This window comes from Physeter macrocephalus, chromosome 3 (genome assembly GCF_002837175.3).
Source record: "Physeter macrocephalus isolate SW-GA chromosome 3, ASM283717v5, whole genome shotgun sequence".
In the NCBI taxonomy this organism is placed as follows: Eukaryota; Metazoa; Chordata; class Mammalia; order Artiodactyla; family Physeteridae; genus Physeter; species Physeter macrocephalus.
In genome coordinates this window covers 10,238,384-10,262,192 of record NC_041216.1, presented here as the reverse complement: position 1 = coordinate 10,262,192, position 23,809 = coordinate 10,238,384, and the positions used below count along the sequence as shown (strand labels likewise).

At 41.0% G+C, this 23,809-nt stretch overlaps 1 protein-coding gene across 2 annotated transcripts in view; it reads left to right on the top strand.

Moving 5' to 3' along the window:
• The first annotated feature begins 11,497 nt into the window (after positions 1 to 11,497).
• The window catches only part of ZBTB8A (zinc finger and BTB domain containing 8A), a 48,483-nt gene continuing 36,171 nt past the window's right edge, over positions 11,498 to 23,809 (top strand). For both annotated transcript variants that reach the window (XM_024125189.3, XM_055083185.1), the window contains exons 1-2: positions 11,498 to 11,804; positions 21,937 to 22,031. The gene's annotated coding sequence lies outside the window, so the exon portion shown is untranslated. The remainder of the gene's footprint in view (positions 11,805 to 21,936; positions 22,032 to 23,809) is intronic.

Sequence of the window (23,809 nt, the reverse complement as noted above, 5' to 3'; positions counted from 1 at the left end):
GGGTGATGATATATAATCCTCTCAGAGTAAAAGAAGGGAATAGTTGGAAAGTTTAATACAATATACCACCCTGAACCAAAACCATTTCCCAATATGCATTACGACAATACTAGTCAAAGTACAGTTCAAGGACTGATGTCCCTGGCTTATAATAAGTACAGAAAATGAAAGTAGGCATGTAAAAAGTTTTATATAATAAATAGGCCTGCAACAGATTGGGAAAAAAGCAATCTGGTTCTTCAACACAGTTTGAGAAGCACAGTGTGAGATGCATTAGCAGACAGACTAGCTAATACTCCCAGGGTAACATACAAAGTAAATCAAAGTAACAACAAAGTAAATCACACACACACACACACACAATTACATACATATAATCTAAGAAATATTGGAATAAAAGGATCAAAGTTTTAAGATAGGAATGATAAATATACTTAGATAACAGATTACATTAACAATATGAGGCAATAATGAGAAATCATAAAAAAGAGCCACGAAGAAATATTAGCATTTAAATGTAATACTTAAAAGAAAGAACACAAGAGATAGAATAAATGGAAGGATAGATATGGGTGAAAAAAAATAGTAAATTTCAAGACCATATTGAAGAAATTTCCCATAAAATAGCAAGAAAGGACAAAGAGAATACAAAAAGAAAAGTCAAGAGACATGGAGGATAGGAGTAGAAATGTCAACATCTAGAAAATTAGGGGTCCCAGCAGGAAGGGGGAAAATGGAGAGGAGTAAATAAAATTTTAAATAATGAAGGTAACCTTCACAGAATTAAAGAAGGATCAAAGATGTTAGACTAAAAGAGCCCATAGAGTGCCAAACAGGAGCATTAAGGGAAAATCTAGACACATTATAACAAAATCTAAGAATATCAAATGTAAAATGTAAGAATATCAAAGACAAAGAAAATTGTAAAGGTCCCCATAGAAAGAGCAAATTGATATCATACTACTCAGCAGCAACACTGGATGCAAGATAAGAATAGAGAAGTATGCTTTAAAGTATCAAAGGAAGAGAACTCTGATTCTAGAATTTTATATCCAGTCAAATTGTCATTCAAATATTAGAGCATAATAAACATATTCTCCATCACACGAAGCCTTAGATGCTTTGCTGCACAAAGACAAACATCTAAAAACAATCTTGGGACTTTCCTGGTGGTCCAGTGGCTAAGACTCTGCGCTCCCAATGCAGGGGCCCTGGGTTCAATCCCTGGTCAGGGAACTAGATCCCACATGCCACAATAAAGACCCCATACAGCCAAATAAATAAATAAGTAAATAAATATTTTTTTTAAAAAGGATCTTGAAGAAAGTACTCAGGATGAGAAACAAAGCTGGGAGATGCTCCAAGAGATGGAAGAAATAAGAGTGTTCAAATACTTTGGTAAAGTTTATCTTTGTCTTTAAAGAAAAAAGGTTTATGTCAAAAAAGATAAAAAGAGAAAAATAAATCCATTACCAAAATATCAATATTGGAGGAGGGTGGAGAAAAAGAGACATGAGGTGTGCTTAAGTATTTCCTTGTTAAGGGGAAGAAATATATATTTATACATTTAATTATCCAAAAGGGTAAAACAAACAAACATGAATATAGGTAATAAATTAAGGGCAACCACAATTCAAACAAAATATAAATATATAACTTTTAAATCAGCAGAAGAAAACTCAATATAGCCAATGGGCTATATGGAAGAACAAAAACAATAGCATAAAATAAATAAAACATGAAGCAAATGTAAAATATAAAATAATATGACAGTAAACAACAAGGTCCTATTTTATAGCACAGGGAACAATATTCAATATCGTGTAATAAACTCTAATGGAAAAGAATTTTTAAAAATGACAGAAGTAAATCCGAATTTAACTGTAAATACAATAAATGTAATTGCATTAAATTCAAAACTAAAAGGCCAAGACTCTCAGACCAGCTTTAAAAATCCAACAATATGATTTACCAAAGCATATATTTCTTTTGAAAAAAGGAAAGGTTAAAAATAGGATAGAAAAAGCTATGACAGGCATATATGAATCAAAAGAATCCCGAAGAGAGTAATCCTAATATATAATAAAATAGATATGAGGTAAAAAAGATCATAGGAGACAAAAGATATTATGGAATATGGAACATAGACTAGGGAGTAGAGGAAGGAAATTATAAATGCCAACTATTGTCTTGTGACCAGTTTCAGAAATAGGACTGTAGTAGCTACACCCATTTTCTTTCTTACTTTTTTTTTTTTTTTTTTTGGGGTACGCGGGCCTCTCACTGCTGTGGCCTCTCCCATTGCGGAGCACAGGCTCCGGACGCGCAGGCTCAGCGGCCATGGCTCATGGGCCCAACCGCTCCGCGGCATGCGGGATCCTCCCAGACCAGGGCACGAACCTGTATCCCCTGCATCGGCAGGCGGACTCTCAACCACTGCGCCACCAGGGAAGCCCCCATTTTCTTTCTTGATTACAGAATATCATATTACGGGACTTCCCTGGTGGCGCAGTGGTTAAGAATCCACCTGCCAATGCAGGGGACATGGGTTCGATCCCTGGTCCAGGAAGACCCCACATGCCATGTAGCAACTGAGCCTGTGCACCACAACTACTGAGCCTGTTCTCTAGAGCCCATGAGCCACAACTACTGAGCCCACGTGCCACAACTACTGAAGCCCATGTGCCTAGAGCCCATGCTCTGCAACAAGAGAAGCCACCACAGTGAGAAGCCCGTGCACCTCAACAAAGAGTAGCCCCTGGTTGCTGTAGCTAGAGAAAACCTGCACGCGGCAACGAAGACCCAATGCAGACAAAAAAAAAAAAAAAGGAATATTATATTATGATTGAACAGATAAGATATGAACATTTCCCAGAAATTGATGCAGTTCCTGATGAGACATTGGGTATTCCCTTTCACAGACAGGGTGAGAATTTTTTTTTTCTAAAATGACAGTTGAATTATATTAAGTGGGACTATTTTATTGCTATTGTTGTTTTTTGAAATTTAATTATGGGAAGGTTGTATGAATAACTAGTATACAAAATGATGGACTGTTGCATATACTGTGTATTGGCTCACTAAACATACTTTCCAATCCCCTTATAGTGTGCCTTCTTTTTTTTTAAAATTGAAGTATAGTTGCTTTACAATGTTGGGTTAGTTTCTGCTGTACAACAAAGTGAATCAGCTATATGTATACATATATCCCCTCCCTCTTGGACCTCCCTCCCACCCCCCACCCCCAATCCCACTCATCTAGGTCATCACAGAGCACCGAGCTGAGCTCCCTGTGCTATACAGCAGGTTCCCAGTAGTTATCTATTTTACACATGGTAGTGTATATATGTCAATCCTAATCTCCCAATTCGTCCCACCCTCCCCTTCCCACCCTGTGACCATGTTCTCTACACCTGCGTCTCTATTCCTGCCCTACAAATCGGTTCATCTGTACCATTTTTTCTAGATTCCACATATATGCATTAATATACGATATTTTTCTCTTTCTGACTTACTTCACTCTGTATGACAGATTCTAGATCCATCCACATCTCTACAAATGACCCAATTTCTAGTAAGCATTCTTATACTGCATAGGCTGGAAAGCTAGAAACTATATTTCTTAGACTCCCCTGAAGCTATATAGTTCAAATAGATGCATCGACTTGAGACTGGAAAGGAGGAAATGAGAAATGTGAGGCAGAAGCCATACTCATAGGTAGATCAGCTCTTCTTGCAAGCAGAGTCTGAAGGCACTTGGTTCTTCTGGGGTAGCTCTGGCAAGGACTGCCCTGTCTATTCCTAATGTCATAGTATCAAGAAGAGGCAGCATTGGGAGTTCTATAACTATAGCCATGTGGTACAGTTGGCAGTTTCTCTTGGTTGCTAATGTCCTGAACTTTCAGCAGTTAAACATGATTCCCTGGACCATCTAGAAATTCATAAGCCATCTAATATTGCCTAATAAATCCCCTTCTGTTTAAATTACCTAGAGTGGATTCTATTCTCTACAAGTAACAATATTGACTATAGAAGGCTATTAGCTGTCCCTCAGTATCTTTTCTCTCTTTCTTCTTTGGTAATAGAACATGTAGCTATACACATTACTACATTGTTTAAAGGTTATATTTCCCAGATTCTCTTGCAGCTAGATGTGACCATGAGACTAAGTTTTAGCCAATGCGATGTAAATAAAAGTGTGATATGGCAGTTCCACAATCTTCCTTAAGAGACAACAAGTACATGCCCTTTATTCCTCTTCTCCCCTTCCTCTATCCTTCTGCTTGGAATGTGGAGTTGGAGGTCCATTTTAGAATAGGAGCATGAGGGCCACACTTTAGAAATGGTAGAACAGAGAGTTGGTAACAGCCTGGTTCCCTTAGGGCTTCATAGAATGGAGCTTCTATACTAGCCTTGGATAATCTACCTCCAGATTCTTTTGTAAGAGAAAAATAAACTTCCATCTTGTTTAAGCTATTGTTACTTTGGGTTTTCTGTCACTCTCAGCCAAACAGAATTCAAATGAAGCAATGATCAATAAACCATTGCCCCAATTCAGAAAATATACTCCCTTCCTTTCTGTCCATTAATTTCCAGTTCATATTTCAGGGACTGGTTAAAAATTTCATTTCATTGAGTCTCTGACCACTCTAATCCACATCTGCCTAAGGGTGTAATTCCTTAAGTACAGCTCCTCAAGTACAGCTTCTTTTGATCTGAAGACCCATGAACTAAAAAGACAAGTTATCTACCTCATACACACCAAACAGGCAATGGGGGTACATATAAGATAACCACTATAGACATTCCTATTCAAAAAGGGCAGAAATGCAGGAACAAATGAATCATTGGTCCATAGAAATTCTGAAATCCAGCTGAGCAAATGTTGGAAATTCCTTGATTAGGACTCAAGGCCTAGTGATAATCCTCCACGGCTTTTGGTTCTACCTTCTGGGCTCTTGGTTCTTCCCTCTGAGTCACTCTTCCGTTTGCATGAAAGACAGCCCATGTTTGCAACTGCATAGTTTGCACAGATTGCATCCTACTAGTTGAATTTTGGGGGTCAGAAGATATTTTTTTCATTTTGTATTGCCTTTGACTCAGTCCAAGCAGTGCTCCTCTGAACAGTCTTTTAAAAACGTGGATCTCCTGTGAATCTTCTTAGGGTTCACTCTGTTAAACAAAAGGCACCCTCACAAAGCTCTTCAAGATAAGTTCTTCTCTATCCTGGCCCTCTGCTGAGGAACGATGCCCTTAAACTTCTTAGAATTCTATTGTTTGATTGAGAGGATCCATGAGTCACATTCTTAAATCTTTAGAGGACTTTTAAAATCAACTGAACAGTGCTCTGAGGTACCACCTTAGATCTTTCTTTGATCTTAACAAAGGCTTTTGCAGCTACTCCCTTGACTTCATCTTTAGACTGTGTTTTCTGGCATTTAATCTGTTCTCAGAAGCCATTTCTTAATTTTAGCATCATTTACCACTTAGGCTAGGACTTTTCAAAACCAGCAAGCTCCGGTTCCTTTTGTTTAACAGTCCTTGCTTTGGTTTATCTCTCTCTTTCATATTTTACAAGTGGCAAGAAGATACCAGGTGACCCCTTCAACACTCTGCTTGGAAATCTCCTTAGCTAGAGTACCCAATTCACTAGGTACATTTTCTACTTTTCGCCTTACTGTAGGCCACACTGTTGCTAAATTTCTGCCAGTACATAACAAGGACACCATCTCCTTCAATGTCCAGTAAGATTTTTATGACTTTCCTTAAAGTTCTCATTTACAGCTTCCTCAAAGGCAATCAGGACTCTACTTTTTAAAAATAATTTATTTATTTATTTATTTATTTTTGGCTGTGTTGGGTCTTCATTTCTATACGAGGGCTTTCCCCAGTTGTGGCAAGCGGGGGCCACTCTTCATCGTGGTGCGCAGGCCTCTCACTATTGCGGCCTCTCTTGTTGCGGAGCACAGGCTCTAGATGTGCAGGCTCAGTAGTTGTGGCTCACGGGCCCAGTCACTCTGCAGCATGTGGGATCTTCACAGACCAGGGCTCGAGCCTGTGTCCCCTGCATTGGCAGGCAGATTCTCAACCACTGCGCCACCAGGGAAGCCCAGAACTCTACTATTTTTTGAAAGGCTCAAGATTTCACTAACACTTATATACTAGTCCTTCCAGCTTCGACCCACTGTTCAGTTCCAAAGTCACATTTTTAGGTTTTTGTTATGGTAGCACTTTTTAAAAAAATTTATTTATTTATTTTTGGCTGCACTGGGTCTTTGCTGCTGCACAGGGGCCTTCTCTAGTTGTGGTAAGTGGGGGGCTACTCTTCGTTGCAGTGCGCAGGCTTCTCATTGCGGTGGCTTCTCTTGTTGCAGAGCACGGGCTCTAGGTGCGCGGGCTTCAGTAGTTGTGGCTCACAGGCTCTAGAGCAGGGACTCAGTATTTGTGGCGTAGGGGCTTAGTTGCTCTGTGACATGCGGGATCTTCCCCGACCAGGGCTCAAACCCATGTTCCCTGCATTGGCAGGCGGATTCTTAACCCTGTGCCACCAGGGAAGCCCAATGGTAGTACTTTAAAAAAATATATTTATTTTATTTATTTTTATTTTTGGCTGTGTCAGGTCTTCATTGTGGCATGCGGATCTTCATTGCGGCATACGGGATCTTTTTGTTGCGGCACACGGGTTCGTCATTGCAGCATGTGGGCTTCTCTCTAGTTGTGGCGTGCGGTTCTCTCTCTAGTTGAGGTGTGCAGGCTCAGTAGTTGTGGCACACGGGCTTAGTTGCCCTGTGGCATGTGGGATCTTAGATCCCGACCAGGAATCAAACCCGTGTCCCTTGCATTGGAAGGTGGATTCTTTACCACTGGACCACCAGGGAAGTCCCTGTTATGGTAGCACTTTTAATCACCACAATCTGTATAAGTTGTCTGTTGCTTCATAAAAAATTACCCCCACAACTTAATGGCTTAAAACAACAAACACTGAGTACTTCACAAGGTTTATCAGGGTCAGGAATTCAGGAGCAGCTTAGCTGGTTTGTTCTGGCTCAGGGTCTTTCCTGAGGGAGAGTCAAGCTGTTAGCTGGGGCTGCAGTCAGCTAAAGGCTTGTCTAGGGTGGGAGGATGCACTCCAAGATGGATCACTCACATGGCTGTTGGCAGGAAGCCTCTGTTCATCTCCACATGGCTGCCTGAGCATCCTCAGGCAGTTGGCTTCTCCCAGAGCAACTGATCCGAGACAGAAAGAAAAAGCAGGATGCTGCTTTTCCCTGTATCACCAAGACTCTGAAATCCAACACTATCATTTTTGCTTTATTCTATTATTTAGAAGCAAGTCACTAAGTCCAGGTCACACTCATGCAGAGGGGAATTAGGATCTACCTCTTGAAGGGAGCAGTGTCAAAGAACATGTGGGCATTTTTAAACCAACACACCTATCCATACTCTCCTCTTTGCCCCCCCAATTTCAATGGGGATAGCAGTGTTATCACTTTTCTGATCTAGAGGCTGTTCCTCTATTTAAGATTTTGATCTTCTTCTCCCTGAATTTGTAGAGATTCAGCCACTATTAATTGTTCCTCCTGAATATTCAGTATCTCCCTCTCATCTTCATGCTTTCCATCATCATTAAACATCTTAAAGTCTTTTATGTATATCCCCTTCTAGCTAATACCCTGTCTCTGCCTGGAATAGCTTTATAACATAGCTCCAAATTCTCTGACATTCTTCCCCTTAAGAGATCGCAGTTATATCCCCTTCTTCTTGAATCTTGGTAGGCTTGTGACTACTTTAACCAATGGAATATGGCAAGTGAGGCAATGCAACTTCTGTAGCTGGGTATAAAAGATTGTGCAGTTCCTTCCTAGTTTTCTTGAAATACCCACTCTTGGTATGCTCTCTCTTGGAGACACTCCCTTTCAGAACCCAGCCAGCATGCTGCAAGCTCAAGTCACATGAAGCGTCCATGTGTAGGGCTCCAGATGACAGTCACAGCTGAGCCTAGTTTTCAAGTAGTCCCAGTGAAACAGAGCAGACCCTGTGGGGCTCTTGGGCACAAAAGTCTTTCTGTGTCCCCCATTTCTTGATTACAGGAAATAGGCTTCATTCAGCCTCCATGATCTTCTCTGAGTTCCAATGGGCAGGTTCAAACAGTTGCTAATCAGGGAAGGGAGGGGGTGCGGAGACAAGGGAGGAGCGTCAAGAAACAATAGTACAGCCTTGGGTCAGGGTCCTGGTTCCTCCTCAAGGGCTATACATAACAATGTCTTTGAGTTGTTTTAAAGATACTAAAACCCCATGAGGTGAAAAAAGTTAACTGTATGCTGCCCACAAGCACACAGACCCCTTCTGGTTGGAACCAGAAGGCTGATGGTGCTGACTCCCAGTTGCCTCACCACCAACCAATCAGAAGAATGTCCACAAGCTGATCATACCCTACTCTTTGAACCATTACTGTGAAACTCCTCACTATCCCCTCCAGTTCGGGACACACAGTTTTGAGGGCATTATCCCTCTGAGGCCCCTTTTGCTTGGCAAAACAATAAACCTATTCTTTTCTACTTCACCCAAAATTCTGTCTCTGAGATTCAATTCGGTACCAGGGTACAGAGGCTGAATTTCGGCTACACCAGCCTTGGTACTAGATCTGTCAGTGAAGAAACCTCCAGGTGATTCCAGTTCCCAGCAGTTCAAGTCACCCTCAGCCATTTGAGTCTTCCCAGCTGAGACTCCAGACATTGTGGAACAGAGACAAGCCATCTCTGCTGTGACTTGTCAAATTATTGACCCATGTGTTAGAGGAACCACTGACTGAAACCGCCCGCTCTGGCCAGACAAGATAGTAACCACTTGCCTGAGTTATCTTACAACAGGAGGTCCTGGTAAGGAATGTGGAACTAACAAGCTACCACCAACCAGAAGAATTCGGGAAAGGTCAAAAGGAGAGAGGAGACGCCAGTCCATATCTCCTACCAACCTCCCAGAATCCTTCTCGTTGGAATCCATCTTGGCTGAGTGATGCGTGCCACCAGGAAGGACCCTGAGTCAGAATGATTGGCCAGACACAACCCGGAAACTAACCCCATCACCATAAAACCTGAGACCGAGAGCCATGTGGTAGGGCCGTTCTCCTGGGTTCCCTTACCCTGCTGCTTTCCACCTGGATGCCCCTTCCCAGCAAAGTCTCTTGCTTTGTCAGCACTTGTGGCTCCTCAGACAATTCATTTCCGAGTGTTAGACAAGAGCCCACTCTTGGGCCCTAGAAGGGGTCCACCTTCCTGCAACACATGGAATCCATGAGCATAATAAAATAATCTTTGATTTATGCCACTATGTTTGGGTTGGCTTTTTACACAGCAATAGTAATTGGAATATCACCCTTTATAACCAAATCTCTCAAGAGTTGTCTATTCTCACCATCTCTATTTCTTCATCCCCATGTAGTCCGATAATCTGGATTTTGCTCCCTTCTTTCAAGCTTAATAATGTCCTCTGAAGTCAATGATTTCCAAGTTGTTAGATCTAATAGACTTTTTCTCTTAGACTGCTAAGAGAAGTATTTAACACTATTGTCCAATTCTCCCTTCTTGAATTAACTCTCTTCTAGTTTCTGTAACACCACACTATCCCACGTCTCTTCCTTCTACTCTAGTCACTTCTTAGACTCATTTGCAATTTCACCTTCCTCTAGCCAGCCACTAGATGATGCAGTTGGTGATGCTTGGTTCTTAGTTTCTTCTCTTACTTCATATTCTCTTTTCTATCTATATTCATGGTTTTAATTCCCATCTGTACAACATTGATGACAACATTTTACCTCCAACAATTTTATCTATTAAGCTTCAGGCCATATGTCCAAATGCCTTTTAACATTTTGTACTAGTTAGAGTTCTTAGTTGCACAGAGACTGGCCTTGGCTGATTAAAACAGAAATGAATGTATTAAAAGTTCACAGAATCACAGGAAGACCAAAGCACAGGGACTGGAGCCTATGCTAACCAGGCAGAAACAATAGCCAAGTCATACCACAGAACTGGTCTGGTGAGGATACCAACACTGCTCTCAGCAGAGCCATGGCAGCTGGTACCACTGATAGCACTGCCACTGTGGCACCTGGAGATACTATCTTGCTGCAACTATCACCACTGCCAGAAAACATTCTTTGAGTTCCCTGCTTCTTACAGCTCCCTCTTCAAAGTCCCTGGTGGGTGCATCCGATTATCAAAGTATAGATCCTGGCCATTGTCTTAGCCACAAGGGATTCTGGGAAAGCAAGTCACTGGCATTTCTAGGTTCTGTCGCAGAAGGCAGATTCTACCTCCTACCAATTACTCATAATGTAAGGAATTCTCCAAATATATAAATGAGTTTCAGAAGCTAGAGGGGGAAGTTGAGGGAAAAAAATTTCCATTACTTCTTCCTTGAAACAAAGTTTATCACCCATCTGATGTGCTCTCTTGAGGAACAAGTTTGTAGAATTCTTTTGCATGTTTTAATGAATTAAGGCTTAAAAAACAAAACAAAACAAAAAAAACCGTTTTGCTATAACAATGCCCAGGTCTTTCTGGGAGAATTCTCAATGCGGATGCTAACAAAAGAGTCTGAGTACATCCAACACTCCTGATACCAAGTGGCTTTCAAACACGTTTTCAATTACCTGTTCAGAATGTGAGGACATGCAACTAAATAGAAAAACAACTCAAAAGTAATACAGAAGTGACATTAAGAGATAGTTGTGAATATTTTGTATCCTTCTAGTAGAGAATATGATCCTCAAAACGCATAGCTAATTATGATCAAACCAAAGTAATAAACTTTGTCCAGTATAACTGAGTATGACATAAGAGAGAAATCCATCAAAAACTAAATGTTTTGAAAATTTGAGTCTTTTTTTCAGTTTTACTATATCACAGTACTTTTCAGTACCTGACCCCAACATAAGGAACTAGAAAACTAATTTAGTTTATAGAATTGTTTCCGTAGTAACAATGAAAATTCAGTGACTTAAGATTTTAGCAAATATATAACCTGACGTCAGAACTCTAAATATTAGGTACATAAATATGTCAGAAGAAAGGCTTGATATACAATGAATTTTTGTATTTGAAAACACAAAACCTGCTATTCTTACTAGTTTTATATTTTCTCTGAACTTAACCAAGAGTTATTTTCTCTTATCTCAGCTTCTTGGGTTATCCTCTTCAAAGAAAATGCTTGTGACCTGTAGAGATTAGAAAAGGTTATCCCCGACTAAAACGAGTGCTTCAATAAAGGGAAAAATTCTGTGCAGATCTCTTCCATTTGACGTTGCTAAACTTAAGTACAATAATGTCACATGTACTTACACAGTAATTGTGGGCACGCCTAAGTCCCTCCCTCTTTCCTAAACCAAATTCCCCAGATCCTAGAAATCCAGCCCTTCTGCCCTCCGGAGGCGCCTTTCCCAACGTAAAGTACAATCTAAAATCTAAGCTCCTGACTAAATAATGACTCTGGAGTCAACTGCTAGGGGATCCGGGCACCCCAGTGCCTCTGGAGGGTGCAGCGGGGTGTAGGCAAGGGCAGGGGAGTGGGCGAAGCTGCTGGTTGGTGCCTGAAATCTGTGCGTTGCCCCTTTAATTGTGTCCCCAGCCCTCGGGCGTTTCTGTCCAACGCCCACGTCAGCAAATACCTTTTGTTTCTCTCACGTTGGGGCTACTTGTTTTAGGGCGCAAAGGAACAGCTTCGAAAGGGGTATTTCCCCTGCCGAGAACCCGGAATCTTACCCCGGCCCGCGCACGCGACCCGCCGGTGCGCCTCGGCCCGCGGTAAGTGGCTGCACGCGGCGCGGGCGGAGGGCGGGCGGGGCGTCGGGGCAGCCCGGGACGGGCCCGCGAGCCTCGCTGCGGGCGGGGGCGCGGGCTAAGGCGCCGCGGGCTCTGGCCCCGGGCGGCGGCAGCGGCGGGATGCGGCCCGGGTGCGGCGCCCCCCAGACGTCCCCGAGCCGGGAGAGCGGCGGGAGGCGCAGAGGCGAGCGGGCGCCATTTGCAGCCCCGGGCGCAGCGGCGGCGGTGCGCCGGCTCCGAGGGTCTGGAGACGGTCACAAAGGAGGCGCGGCCGGCCGGCGCAAAGGACCCGGCCTCGGGACGGCGGCCGGCGAGGAGAGGCGGGCGGCGGCGGGGCGCACCGGTTCCCGGACTGCGCGGCCGCCCCGCCTGCCCAGCCGCCCGGCCCTGCCCGCCTGCGCGCCCGGGAGGGGCAGCGGGACAATGGCCGCGCCGTCGCCGCCCGCGCCCGCCCGGCCGCCCCCGCCGAGCACCGCGCCCGCCTGGCCACCCGGCCCGGCTCGGCCGCGGCGCGGGGAAAGGCGGGAAGGCGCGCGGAGCCTCCTGGCGGCGGCGGCTGGAAGGCAGTGCGGGGCCGGTGCCGGGCGTGTCTGGAGCCGTCGGGCGCCGCGGACTCCCAGAGGGTCGGCGGCCGGCCGGGCTCGGGCTGCGCGGCGAGTGATGGATGGCCCGCAGGATGGGGCGGCCGAGGTCTGGGGCTTCACCCCTTCGGCCCTGGGCGGTTCCTCGGGAAGGTGGCTGCCTGGGCAGTGGTCCGAGTTTCTCCGTACATCCTTCATCCTTCGGTTTTATATCGTGATGCGACAGATCCGAGCTTAGAACCCAAGGCAGACTTACTGTACCTAACAAATATTGTGCTATAATTATTGTTTTATGATGGACCCACACAGACGCACCTCCTACCTATGCAGACGGTATCTTTTGTAAGTTAATAGCGGTTTGGCCCCTTCCCCTTTAAATGCGCTTATTTATTATTGATTGTGTCAGTAGCCAGGGTCTGTATCGTTCAAAGGCGTGTTTTTTTTCCCCTCCCCTTTTTCTTTTTTCCCTTTTAAACTGAGGTATAGTAGACATATAACATCGTGTTAGGTTTAGTCCAAGACGTGTTTGGAAGCGGTAGATTCTCACCTATTGGGCTTTTAAACTACACACGTAGTATTACTTCTGTTCTTAATAAACGTTTATATTTGCAGAACTTTAGTAAATGGAATGCTTTCGCTTATATGAATTATTTCACATAAAACAATCACCCAGTCAGGCTGATGCTTTTTCCACTTTCTAGGTGAGGAAACGCATTAAGCATTTAAGCATTAAGCCAGGTGACCGGTGGCAGCCTTCCAGGGCCCTTGCCTCCTGTTCTTGCTCTTTATTTCCTCCTAAAGTCACCTCCAGAGTCTTCCAGTAAGCAAGTCATATCGCTACTGTGCTCTAAAGACCTTAACTGATCTTTATCAGAAACAAGTCTAAAATCTTCAGCAGAAGAACCAAGGCTCAAACTTCTGTAATCTTTCCCAACCCTCAGGTGTGGTTGGGTTTGTGAGACCCCTGGAACAAGAAGAGCCCTGCACTGATAACCAGGGATCAGATATCTTTATTCCTGGGAGCCCCTCTGGCCACACAAGCAGTAAATGGGAAGTGAGAATCTAACCTGCCACCCTTGGCCAAATGGGCATGTTTGGGATTGGCTGTAAAATGTCAGAAGGAGGCATCATGAGGACCTAGGCTTCTTCCAAGTCATGTAAATTTCCAACCCCATGATAGATGGCCCTCTGCCAGACTTTATCTCTTGGCCTTGAAATCACCAGCTCTGCTGTTGATGATTTGAGCCCCAAAGTTTGTAAGATAGGGTAATACTTGATTCATCCTATATCATTTAAATCTTATTTTCTAGATAAAATGGAATTTACATCTAAGAGGCGCAACCTTTTCAGTGACCTAACTATATGTTTATAATATTTAAAGGATTTGGTGCAAGCTTTTTGATTCCCTTGAGGGAAGTTTTTGTCACTTCTTTGCTCAGAATTGGTCAGTGGCTCCCCATCTTCAGTGGCTCCCCATCTTACTCAGACCAAAAGCCAAAGGCCCCTAAGTAGTCTACAAAGTCCTGCAGGAACTGGTCCCATGATGTCCTACCTGCCTCACAATCTATCCTTCCTTTCTGACTCCATCTCTCATTGCTCTCCCCAGCCCTCCTTGATGTTCCTCCAATCCTCCTTGCCTGCTTCACCTCAGAGTCTTTGCACTTGCCGTCCCATCTGCCTGGAGCACCCTTCCTCCAGGTGCCCAAATGACTCTCTCTCATCTCCTTTGGTCTTTACTTTAAATACCATCTTCTCATTGAGACTTTCCCAAATATGGTTTTGATTTTCTTAAACACTTTTATACTTAATTCTGAATCTCTCCAGTGTTAAAAGATATTTATCCATACAGTTACCATGCCAGTTTGCTGAAGTTCCTTATGGCCCAGAGATTTATGCTAAGAAAGCTAATGAGATTTGTGTTGGTGACCCTGATGGGATACACTAAATTCTTAGTTAAAAACTATGTGCCTTTATAAAGATGGTCTTCTATCCCACAACCTTAATTGGAGTTACACTCGTTACCTAAATCTTTCGTCTGCTTGTGGAAATTCATGTCTTTTCCTTCTGTTCCAAAGACCTTTGCACTTAATGGTTTCTAAAATATGTATTGTCTTTTTCACCCACCTTTAAAGATCTTTGAACTTGACGGGAATCATTAATTCTTTAATATTCTTAGAACTATTATAGATATTAAACTCATAGATATTTTAAATGTTTCAAATTGAATTTGGACTGTCTACATGAACTAGTACAACTAGCTGTTTCAACTTATAAGGTCAATCTACTGAAAAGAAAAAAATTTGAAACATATTACCCATTTCCATGACTTAATCACATATTTTGAGAATAACTTAAACCTTTCCTGGTGACCCAAGAGTACAAATATGAATGCAGGTTATGTTAATGCTTTGTAGTATTATCAAGTTGTAACTGATCCCAATTTATAGGACAATTCCTGTTTTCTTGCAAAGGTTCCTGTTATCCCTTCTGTTATTCGCTGTCCTCTGCCTTAATTTAGTTCCTCTCCATATCTTGCTTTGACAACTGCATCAAGCCTTTAAAATGATCTCGCTGGCCCTGCCTCTCCCACTGTTTCTCTTCCTCCATGCTGTCTCAGGTCTTCTTCTGGGTATACAAATTGGATCATCATCATAATAATACCTTATATTTATTGAGCCCTAACTGCATGCTAGGTATTGTGCTAGGCATTTTGCATACATTATGGTCAGAAGAAAAGTGCGAGACTTAGGAGTGCTGGTTTGGGGTCAGTCAGCCTGAATTCCAATCTCTGTTCAGCTGCTCCTTGCACAGTCGTGGAGAAGATTTTCTTTTCATTTCTCTGTGCCTCCAATTCTTGATCTATACAATGTGAATCACAGCAGCAGTTACCTCATGAGGCTATTGTGAGGACTGAAATAAGATAATGAGTGTAAAATGCTTAGTACTGTGCCTAGTAAACATTCACATATTAGCTATTTAGTGTTATTAACATATAACTTATATACCATAAAATTCATCCTTTGAAAGTGTGCAATTCAGTGTTTTTTAGTGTATTCACAAAGTTGTGCAACCATCACTACCCTCTAATTACAGAACATTTTCACCACTACATAAGGAAACCCCATATCCATTAATAGTCACTCCCCATTCCTGCATCTCCCTAACCCCCAACAACCACTACCTTACTCTCTGTCTGTTTCATCTGCCAATTCTGGACATTTCATATAAATGAAATCATAAAATATATGGTCTTTAGTGACTTGCTTCTTTCACTTAGCTTGAGGTTTTTAAGGTTCATCCATGTTGTAGCAGGTAATCAGTTCTTCTTTGCTTTTTATGGCTGAATAACGTTCCATTGTATAGATCTACCACATTTTGTTTATCCATTTTCCCAAATGTTGCTGAACATTTGGGTTGTTTCCACTCTTTCACTATTATGAATAATGCTGCTATAAACATTTGTATACAAGTTTCTATGGAGACATATTTTCATTTCTCTTGGACATATACCTAGGAGTAGAATTGCAGAGTCCTTTGGTAACTCTGTGTTTAATCATTTAGGAACTGCCAGACTGTTTTCCAAAATGGGTGTACCGTTTTACATTCCAACCAGCAGTACATGAAGGTTCTGATTTCTCGACATCCTGGCCAACACTTGTTATTTTCGTGTGTGTGTGTGTGTGTGTGTGTGTGTGTGTGTGTGTGTGTGTGTTGTAGTCATCCTAGCAGGTGTGAAGTCATATCTCATTATGATTTTTACTTGCATTTCCCTAATGACTACTGATGCTAAACATATTTTCATGTGCTTATTGCTGTTTGTCTTAATTTATTTCTTATTGCTGTTAATCTTATTTATCTGAGCTATTATCTTATGTAATCCTCTTAACAGACTTCCTTAGAGCCTCTTAACAGTCAATATCCCCACTTTACAAAAAGGAAAGTGATGCTTAGAATTAAGCAACTTGACTAAGTCACATAGCTAGTCATTGGTGGACCTATATAACCATGTCACTCTTCTTAAAATTCTTCAAAAGTGCCCCAAACCTACAAAAGTGGAGGAGCTTCAGAATCTGGCACCCTCATACTGTTCTCCGTTCATCTTCCACTGTCCCTCCACAGACCCTGAGTCTCTAGCCATAGCACACTTTTTTTGAAGAGGTCATGCTGTTTTATACCTGTCTGTGCCTTTGCCCTTGGTGCTTCTGTTGAGAATGCCGTTTGTCCTCTTTTTCATGTATGAACTTTTACTCATCCTTCAAGACTCGACGGTTCTGCCTTTTGGAAACTTTGTGGACACTCCCAGGCAAAGTCATTTGCTTCCTTGGTTTTATAGTTTACTTCTACTAGGAGTATTTTCTTTCTCTCTCTTTCTCTGATTCTCTCTCTCTGCTGATAGACATTGAGTTGTTCTAGAGCACTGATCTTTGACATGTCATCATCTTTGTATTCCCAGGGCCAGGGATAGCCTGGCATAGAGCAGATGCTCAATAAATAGGTATTGAATGAATACATTTCACATTTCAGTTTGAATATCTGACCTCATGAAAATAGAATTAAAAGATTTTTTTCTTAAAAGAAGAGAAAATATGTATAGCTGTATGAAGTTCAGAACAGTGTAAACCTAACTACTGAATCAAGGATGAAGTTGCTTTCTTTGAGTTGTTTTCCTAACCCTTCAATAAATCTGCACTGCTTTGAGTCCTGGACTCTCAGCAGCATCTGAACCGTCGAGGGTATAACAAACACCTTTGTTTAGGCTTCAGGTCCCTCTATCTCACTAGCATTGTTGGATAAGGCGCAACACAAGGTTCTTACAATTTCAGAATATTTGGGGGAAGCTTTATTCCAAACTCTGCAATATATTTTTTATCATCAGAAGACACTTCTGCAAACCAAACCAGGCCATCATTTTATCTAAGACCTTCTTAATATGTAAATTAGAATAGTAGTCTAAGCCTAAACATTAAAATTTTAAACTTTGAGATTGCAAATCTTATACACATCTCATTCTTATGAAACCTCCTCTCTGACAATATTTTAAAAACAACCTAAGTTTTGAATAACACAACAACCTGTCTTAATGGATGAATAAGATGTGATATATATATTATTATTATATATATATGATATGATTGTATATATACTGGAATAACATTCAGCCATGAGAAAAAAGAAATCCTGTCATTTGTGACAACATGGATGGACCTGGAGGGTTTATTATGCTAAGTGAATTAAGCCAGACAGAGAAACACAGATACTGCATGTTATTACTTATATGTGAAATCTGAAAAGTAAAAGTCCAATTCATAGAAGCAGAGAGTAGGAAAGTAGTTGTCAGGGGCTGGAGGGTAGGGGAAGTAGGGTGAGGTTGGTAAAAAGGCACAAACTTTCAGCTATAAGATGAACAAGGTCTGAGAATCTAATGTATAACGTGGTGACTACAGTTGGTAACACTGTATTGTATAATTGAAATTTGCTGAGGGAGTAGAACTTAAATGTTCTCACCAAACAACAACAACAACCAAAGATAAATATATAAGATGGTGGATGTGTTAATTAACTAGATGGGAGGAATCCTTTCACAATATATATGTATACCACGATGTACACTTTAAATATCTTACAATTTTATTTGTCAGTTATATCTAAATGAAGCTGAAAAAAACCCTAAGTAACAAACACCCTGGTTCATAGAGCATAATTAATGAGGTAACATTTGAAATGGGAAAATGGCAAAAATTGTTTCTAAAGAATAACTCTTCCACACTGTTGGTGGGAATGTAAATTGGTACAACTACTATGGAGAACAGTATGGAGGTTCCTTAAAAAACTAAAAATAGAACTACCATATGATCCAGCAGTCCCACTCCCAGAGAAGAACATGATCCGAAAGGATACATGCACCCCAATGTTCATTGCAGCACTAATTACAGTAGCCAAGACATGGAAGCAACCTAAATGTTCATTGACAGAGGAATGGATAAAGAAGATGTGGTACATATATACAATGGAATATTACTTAGCCATAAAAAAGAATGAAATAATGCCATTTGCAGCTACATGGATGGACATAGAGATTATCATAGTAAGTGAAGTAAGTCAGAGAAAGACAAATATCATATGATATCACTCATATGTGGAATCTAATTTTTTTAAAAAAGAAACAAATGAACTTATTTACAAAACAGAAACAGACTTAAAGATATCCAAAACAAACTTATTGTTACCAAAGGGGCAGTGTGGAGTGGGGGAGGGATAAATCAGAAGCTTGGGATGAACACACACACACTACTATATATAAGATAACCAACAAGGACCTAGTGTATAGCACAGGGAACTCTACTCAATATTCTGTGATAACCTATATGAGAAAAGAATCTAAGAAAGAATGAATATATGTGTATGTATAACTGAATCACTTTGCTGTACAGCAGAAACTAACACAACATTGTAAATCAACTGTACTTCAGTTGAAAAAAAAGAATAACTCTTCCTTAGGTTGAGGTCTACAATAACTAGCTAGAGTAACTAATTAATTGACTAGTTAGAGTAGAGGTTTGCTATCCTCAGGTACACTGTGGTTTTGAAATGATCACTCTGAGTATGCAGATATGGGAACCAGTCAAATTTTTTGTGTGTCCACTTTTGTATAAGTTAGCATTCTTTAGGCTACAAGAAAATGTGTGGTAATAAAATTCTAAAATGTTTTCATTTCCTACTCAAAGTAGTGTTTTAAAGTGGCCTGCATAATTAATAATAGTGATTACTATTATTACTCTAATAATAGCTAACATCTCTCAGGGGCTTGTTATAAGACAGCCACTGTTGTAAGCACTTTACTTAGATTATCTTTTCATTTACTGTGTCACATAACTCTAAAAGGTATACGTATTATTACTAGTTCCATTTTACAGATGAAGAAACTAAGGCACAGGGAGGTTAACTTCCCAGGGAGGTTAATGTGTGGCAGAGCCAGAATTTGCACCTAGGCAGTCTGATTCCAGAGCCTGTACCGGCAAGCACACTGCCCAGTACTGCTGCTCACAGACTAATCACCCTTCTGCTTACATTTTGAGGCAACTGATGTGCTAATACGTTATCTGGGCCTAGTTGCAGGAAAGAGCAACCGCTCTAGCATTTTAATTCGTTTGCAGAATCATTGGAAGGGCTGAGAGGAGTGGGCTCTGGGCTGGGCCTTCAGAAATTATTCCCAGGACCAGACTGCCAAACAGGGCCTCCAAGGGAGGGAATCGGGAGGCCAACACTGGTACTTCTGAGTTCCAGATGACATTGCTCACTGCAATTCAAGGGTCAAGAAATTGCTATTCTGAAACTGCCCCTCAACACCCACCAACTAGTCACGGCTGTCTCCACCAAACTTGTCTCTTGACAGCCGTGAGGCTCTGGACACTGGAATGCTGCAGAAAAACCCAATGTTTCCATAAATGTGCTTGCCAGCATTAACAGCAGAAAGATGGCTCCCACCTCACTTCTGCCTTCCAAATCTCACAGAAGAACATGTGATTGATGGGCCCCATTTCACATGGGGAAACGTAACTGTAAAGGAGTCTGGGAAATGGTCTTTTTAATTTTCCACAAGGAAGTTAGAAATGGATGCTGGGGGTTAATACATAAATCTACTCTTAACTAATTTCTGCCAGGGTAGAACTTGGTTATCACTAAAACTGACATTTCATCAAGTATGTATAAACTGTTTTGGGTACAGACTATGTTCAGAAGTCAGTTCTCTTAAAAAGCCTCAGAGTTAATTGTGCTTGCCACTGTACAGACCCAGTACACTGGACAGTGCTAGTTAGTGCTCTTAAGTAGCATTGTTGAAATAGTGACATTAAAGCTATCAAAGTGAATACCCTTTACTAAGTGCCCTCCTCGCTCACTGGGGCTAGGGGTAGATGAGCTGTTAGGGTCGGGAGGAGTTGTTCTCAAAAGTTATTTGTTTTTTATAAAGCAGAAACTAACACACCATTGTAAAGCAATTATACTCCAATAAAGATGTTTAAAAAAAAAAAAGTTTTGTTCCTCCAAGTACAGAATCCTAGTTTACCCCTAAATTAGATCCTGCTGTTTTAATTATGGGTATTTCTTAAAATCCTTTTCATAGCCAATTCTATTCTTTGCTGTACTTTAAATGTAAACACATAAAAAGTGTTGATAAACCACTGTCAGAGGTTTGCTGCTTCCCAACTCCATCACCTTTTGCTCTCAGTTTGTTTTTTGTCCCTTTATTTAAAAAACAAAATTTAAAAATCTCCCATTCTTCCCACCTATAAAGACTGTGGGACTTGTTTCTTCTTAAATAAACTTTGCCAATCGTAAGAGGAAATCACATTACACTTTATGGAATACTCTGATCATCTTGGCTATTTTCTCTTTTGGTTGCTGTTCAAAAAAATTTTTTTGTAAGCTTCTAGGTCAGTGTTTTAAATAGCAGTGTTTTGAATGGTTTAAGTTGCCAGAATTTAGACCTCCTCATGAGTGGGTAGCTGATGCATTTGTTTTACTAACTAAAGTATATTTGAGCAGTTCTCTTTTCTCTGGTGGTGTTTTCAGGATGCTCATTTAAAAGTTATTTCATTTTGTTTTCTTCTTTATACTTCCCTGTATTTTTAAAATTTTCTGTAAGTATATAATACTTTTATAATCAGAAAAAAACATATTATTTTTAAAAGTGATTTCATTAATTTAGTCAAAATTATTTTGGCGGGAATTCTTAGCTTAATTCATTGATTTAAAAAGCATTAAATTCATTTTTCCACTGCCTATGGACATAAAGCTTTAACAGTCACTACATTAACAAAACTTCATGGTCAATGAACAAAATAGTTGAACAGATTTTTTTTTTTTGGTAATGAAAAAGGTTTGGAATATAGTAGAAACTGAAATATTTTTAATACACGTTGTTGCAGCTCCTCTCGCTAATTGTGGTTCACTGTAGTACAATCTGGCAAATCGAATGATAGATCTGGGTGACTGCAGTGGGGCTTTCTGAACATATGTAGTAGGACTTTTTCCCCCCACTTCCCTCTTAACCATAGAGTTTTAAAGAAATGTTTAACTTTTCAAGTTGAATCTTTAAAGCTATTCTGTTTGGTTTTCTTGAAAATCATATTGATGCCACTTGCAGGAAGAGTAATAGAACATATGTTGCTGTCTTGGTATTTCATCTATTGGCCTGCCTTTGAATAGGTGTTGTCTTAAGAAGTTTATTTTATTCTCAAAGTTAAAAAGTATGTTTGCTTTCAGTTTGCCATAATATATTTTAATTTTGGAAATCTTTTCTTGCAGATTTTAATTTTAAGGTTTGGGTTATAAATAGGTAGATAGATAGGTAGATAAGATTCCCGTCAGCTAATATTCTGTGCCAGATGATCTATTTTTATATGCTAAAAAATGATACCTGATAAATGCTCCCATATAATTTATTTGAATAAATATTTATTATGTACCTTAGCAGATGTTTCTGTCTCTGATTACAAAAGTTCATTGTAAATAGCTCTTTTCTGTCTCTACAGGACAATCCTTCACACACAGACTTGGAATCTTCCCTTTTTTTACTCCATTCAATCAACTTAGCAGGGTTTCAAGAGCAGCATTTATAAATTTCCAGGTATGAAAAATTTTAATTATTGATGTTATACCTGACTTAAATATATACATAAAAAGTAGAGTTTTGCAATTATAGATTTTATGTATCAGAGTATGGGTTTATTGCTTGAAAAGTCACTGTATGAAACATTCAACATTCTGATTTTCTTGGCCAGGTCTCCCTGTTCACTTATGGCTAAATTTTTAATTCATTGCCTATCTTGTGTATGTATTTCTTCCATTCTGCTTTAATCAAAGACTCAAATTTACATAAGAGCTGGAGTTTATCTAGACCAATACCCTCAATTTGCAGAGAAGGAAATGAAACTTAGAAAGGGCAAGTTACTTGTCCATGGACATATAGCTAATTTATCGTTAGAACTAGTGTCAGAATTCTGATCTCCCAGCTCTCCTGGAGTCAGTGGGGAGAGTTACATAGCTCATCAGTTACATCCTGCAGCTTTGGAGTCACTGTCTGGGTTAATATCCGCCCCTCCCCCCCCTTTTTTTTGGCCGTGCTGTGGCTTATGGGATTTTAGTTCCCCAGCCAGGGATTGAACCTTGGCCCTCAGCAGTGAGAACACAGAGTCCTAGGGAGTCCTAACCATTGGACCGCCAGGGGATTCCCTGGGTTAATACGCTTTTCTGTAAAATGGGGCTAGCAATACCATCTACCTGATAGGTTGTTTTGTGTCGGGATTCAGGAGACAGTGCACATTGCTACTATTATTATTGCTTGGCCCTTTCATTTCTCATCGTGTTGACCCCTTCACTGTTTCTGAAAGCTCCCCACCCTCGGTATACATGTCACATACTCTCCTGATTCTCCCTGTAATTCTCTGTCTGTAACTCTGGCTTCTCTTCCCCATTCTGTTCCACGGTCGGCACAGTCCTCCTGATTCTCACCTCAGGCCGTATTTCCTCTGAGCCCCTTCATCTCTATTTGGAAATATCTCCCATGTCTCCACCTTCAAGTCTGACTTCCCCTCTTAAGCTTCAGACTAGCATTTCCAGTGGCCCTCTGGCCATGGCTACCTGATTTCCCACTCACATCAAACACCATGTACTTAAACCCGAAGTCATTGCTTTTTCTCTAACCTGGCTTTCTTCCTCCTGGCTTCCTAATTTCTGTTAGTGATACTACTAAACACCTATGTTTTTAAAATCGCTGTGTTCTCTCTAGCCTTCCACAGCCAATTCCAAATCGTGGTACACTTTGGTACAATTAGGCAAATCGAATAAGAATTATAAGAGCTCTGGGGACTACAGTGGGGCTTTCTGAAAATATGTAGTAGGATTTTTCAATCAGCCATCAAGACCCATGGATTTATTTCCCATTCAAGACATTTGTATCTTCTCCTTCCTTCCCATTCCTGTCATCATCACTGTGTTCAGACCAGTAAGCAGATTGACAATTGCAATAGTGTAGCTGTTTGTTCATCTGGCAGTAGCTTGGTTTGTTCTCTCTGTCTCTCTCTCTCTCTTTCTCCCAAGAAATACAACCTCTTAACGTTTCATAATGGAATGTCATCCTGTCACTTGTTCATGTAGCACATGAATCTTGACTTAAGTAGACACAGAATATCATTACTCTGAGAGCTCCCAAGATATCTTAATCTTGAATTACAACCTAGATCTGGCTAAATATGAGACTGATAGTTCATATTTCACCCACTTGTTTGACACACTTTAAAATTTTTATTTTTGAGTATATATTCATACGATTCAAAACTCAAAATAGGGCTTCCCTGGTGGCGCAGTGGTTGAGAGTCCGCCTGCCGATGCAGGGGACACGGGTTT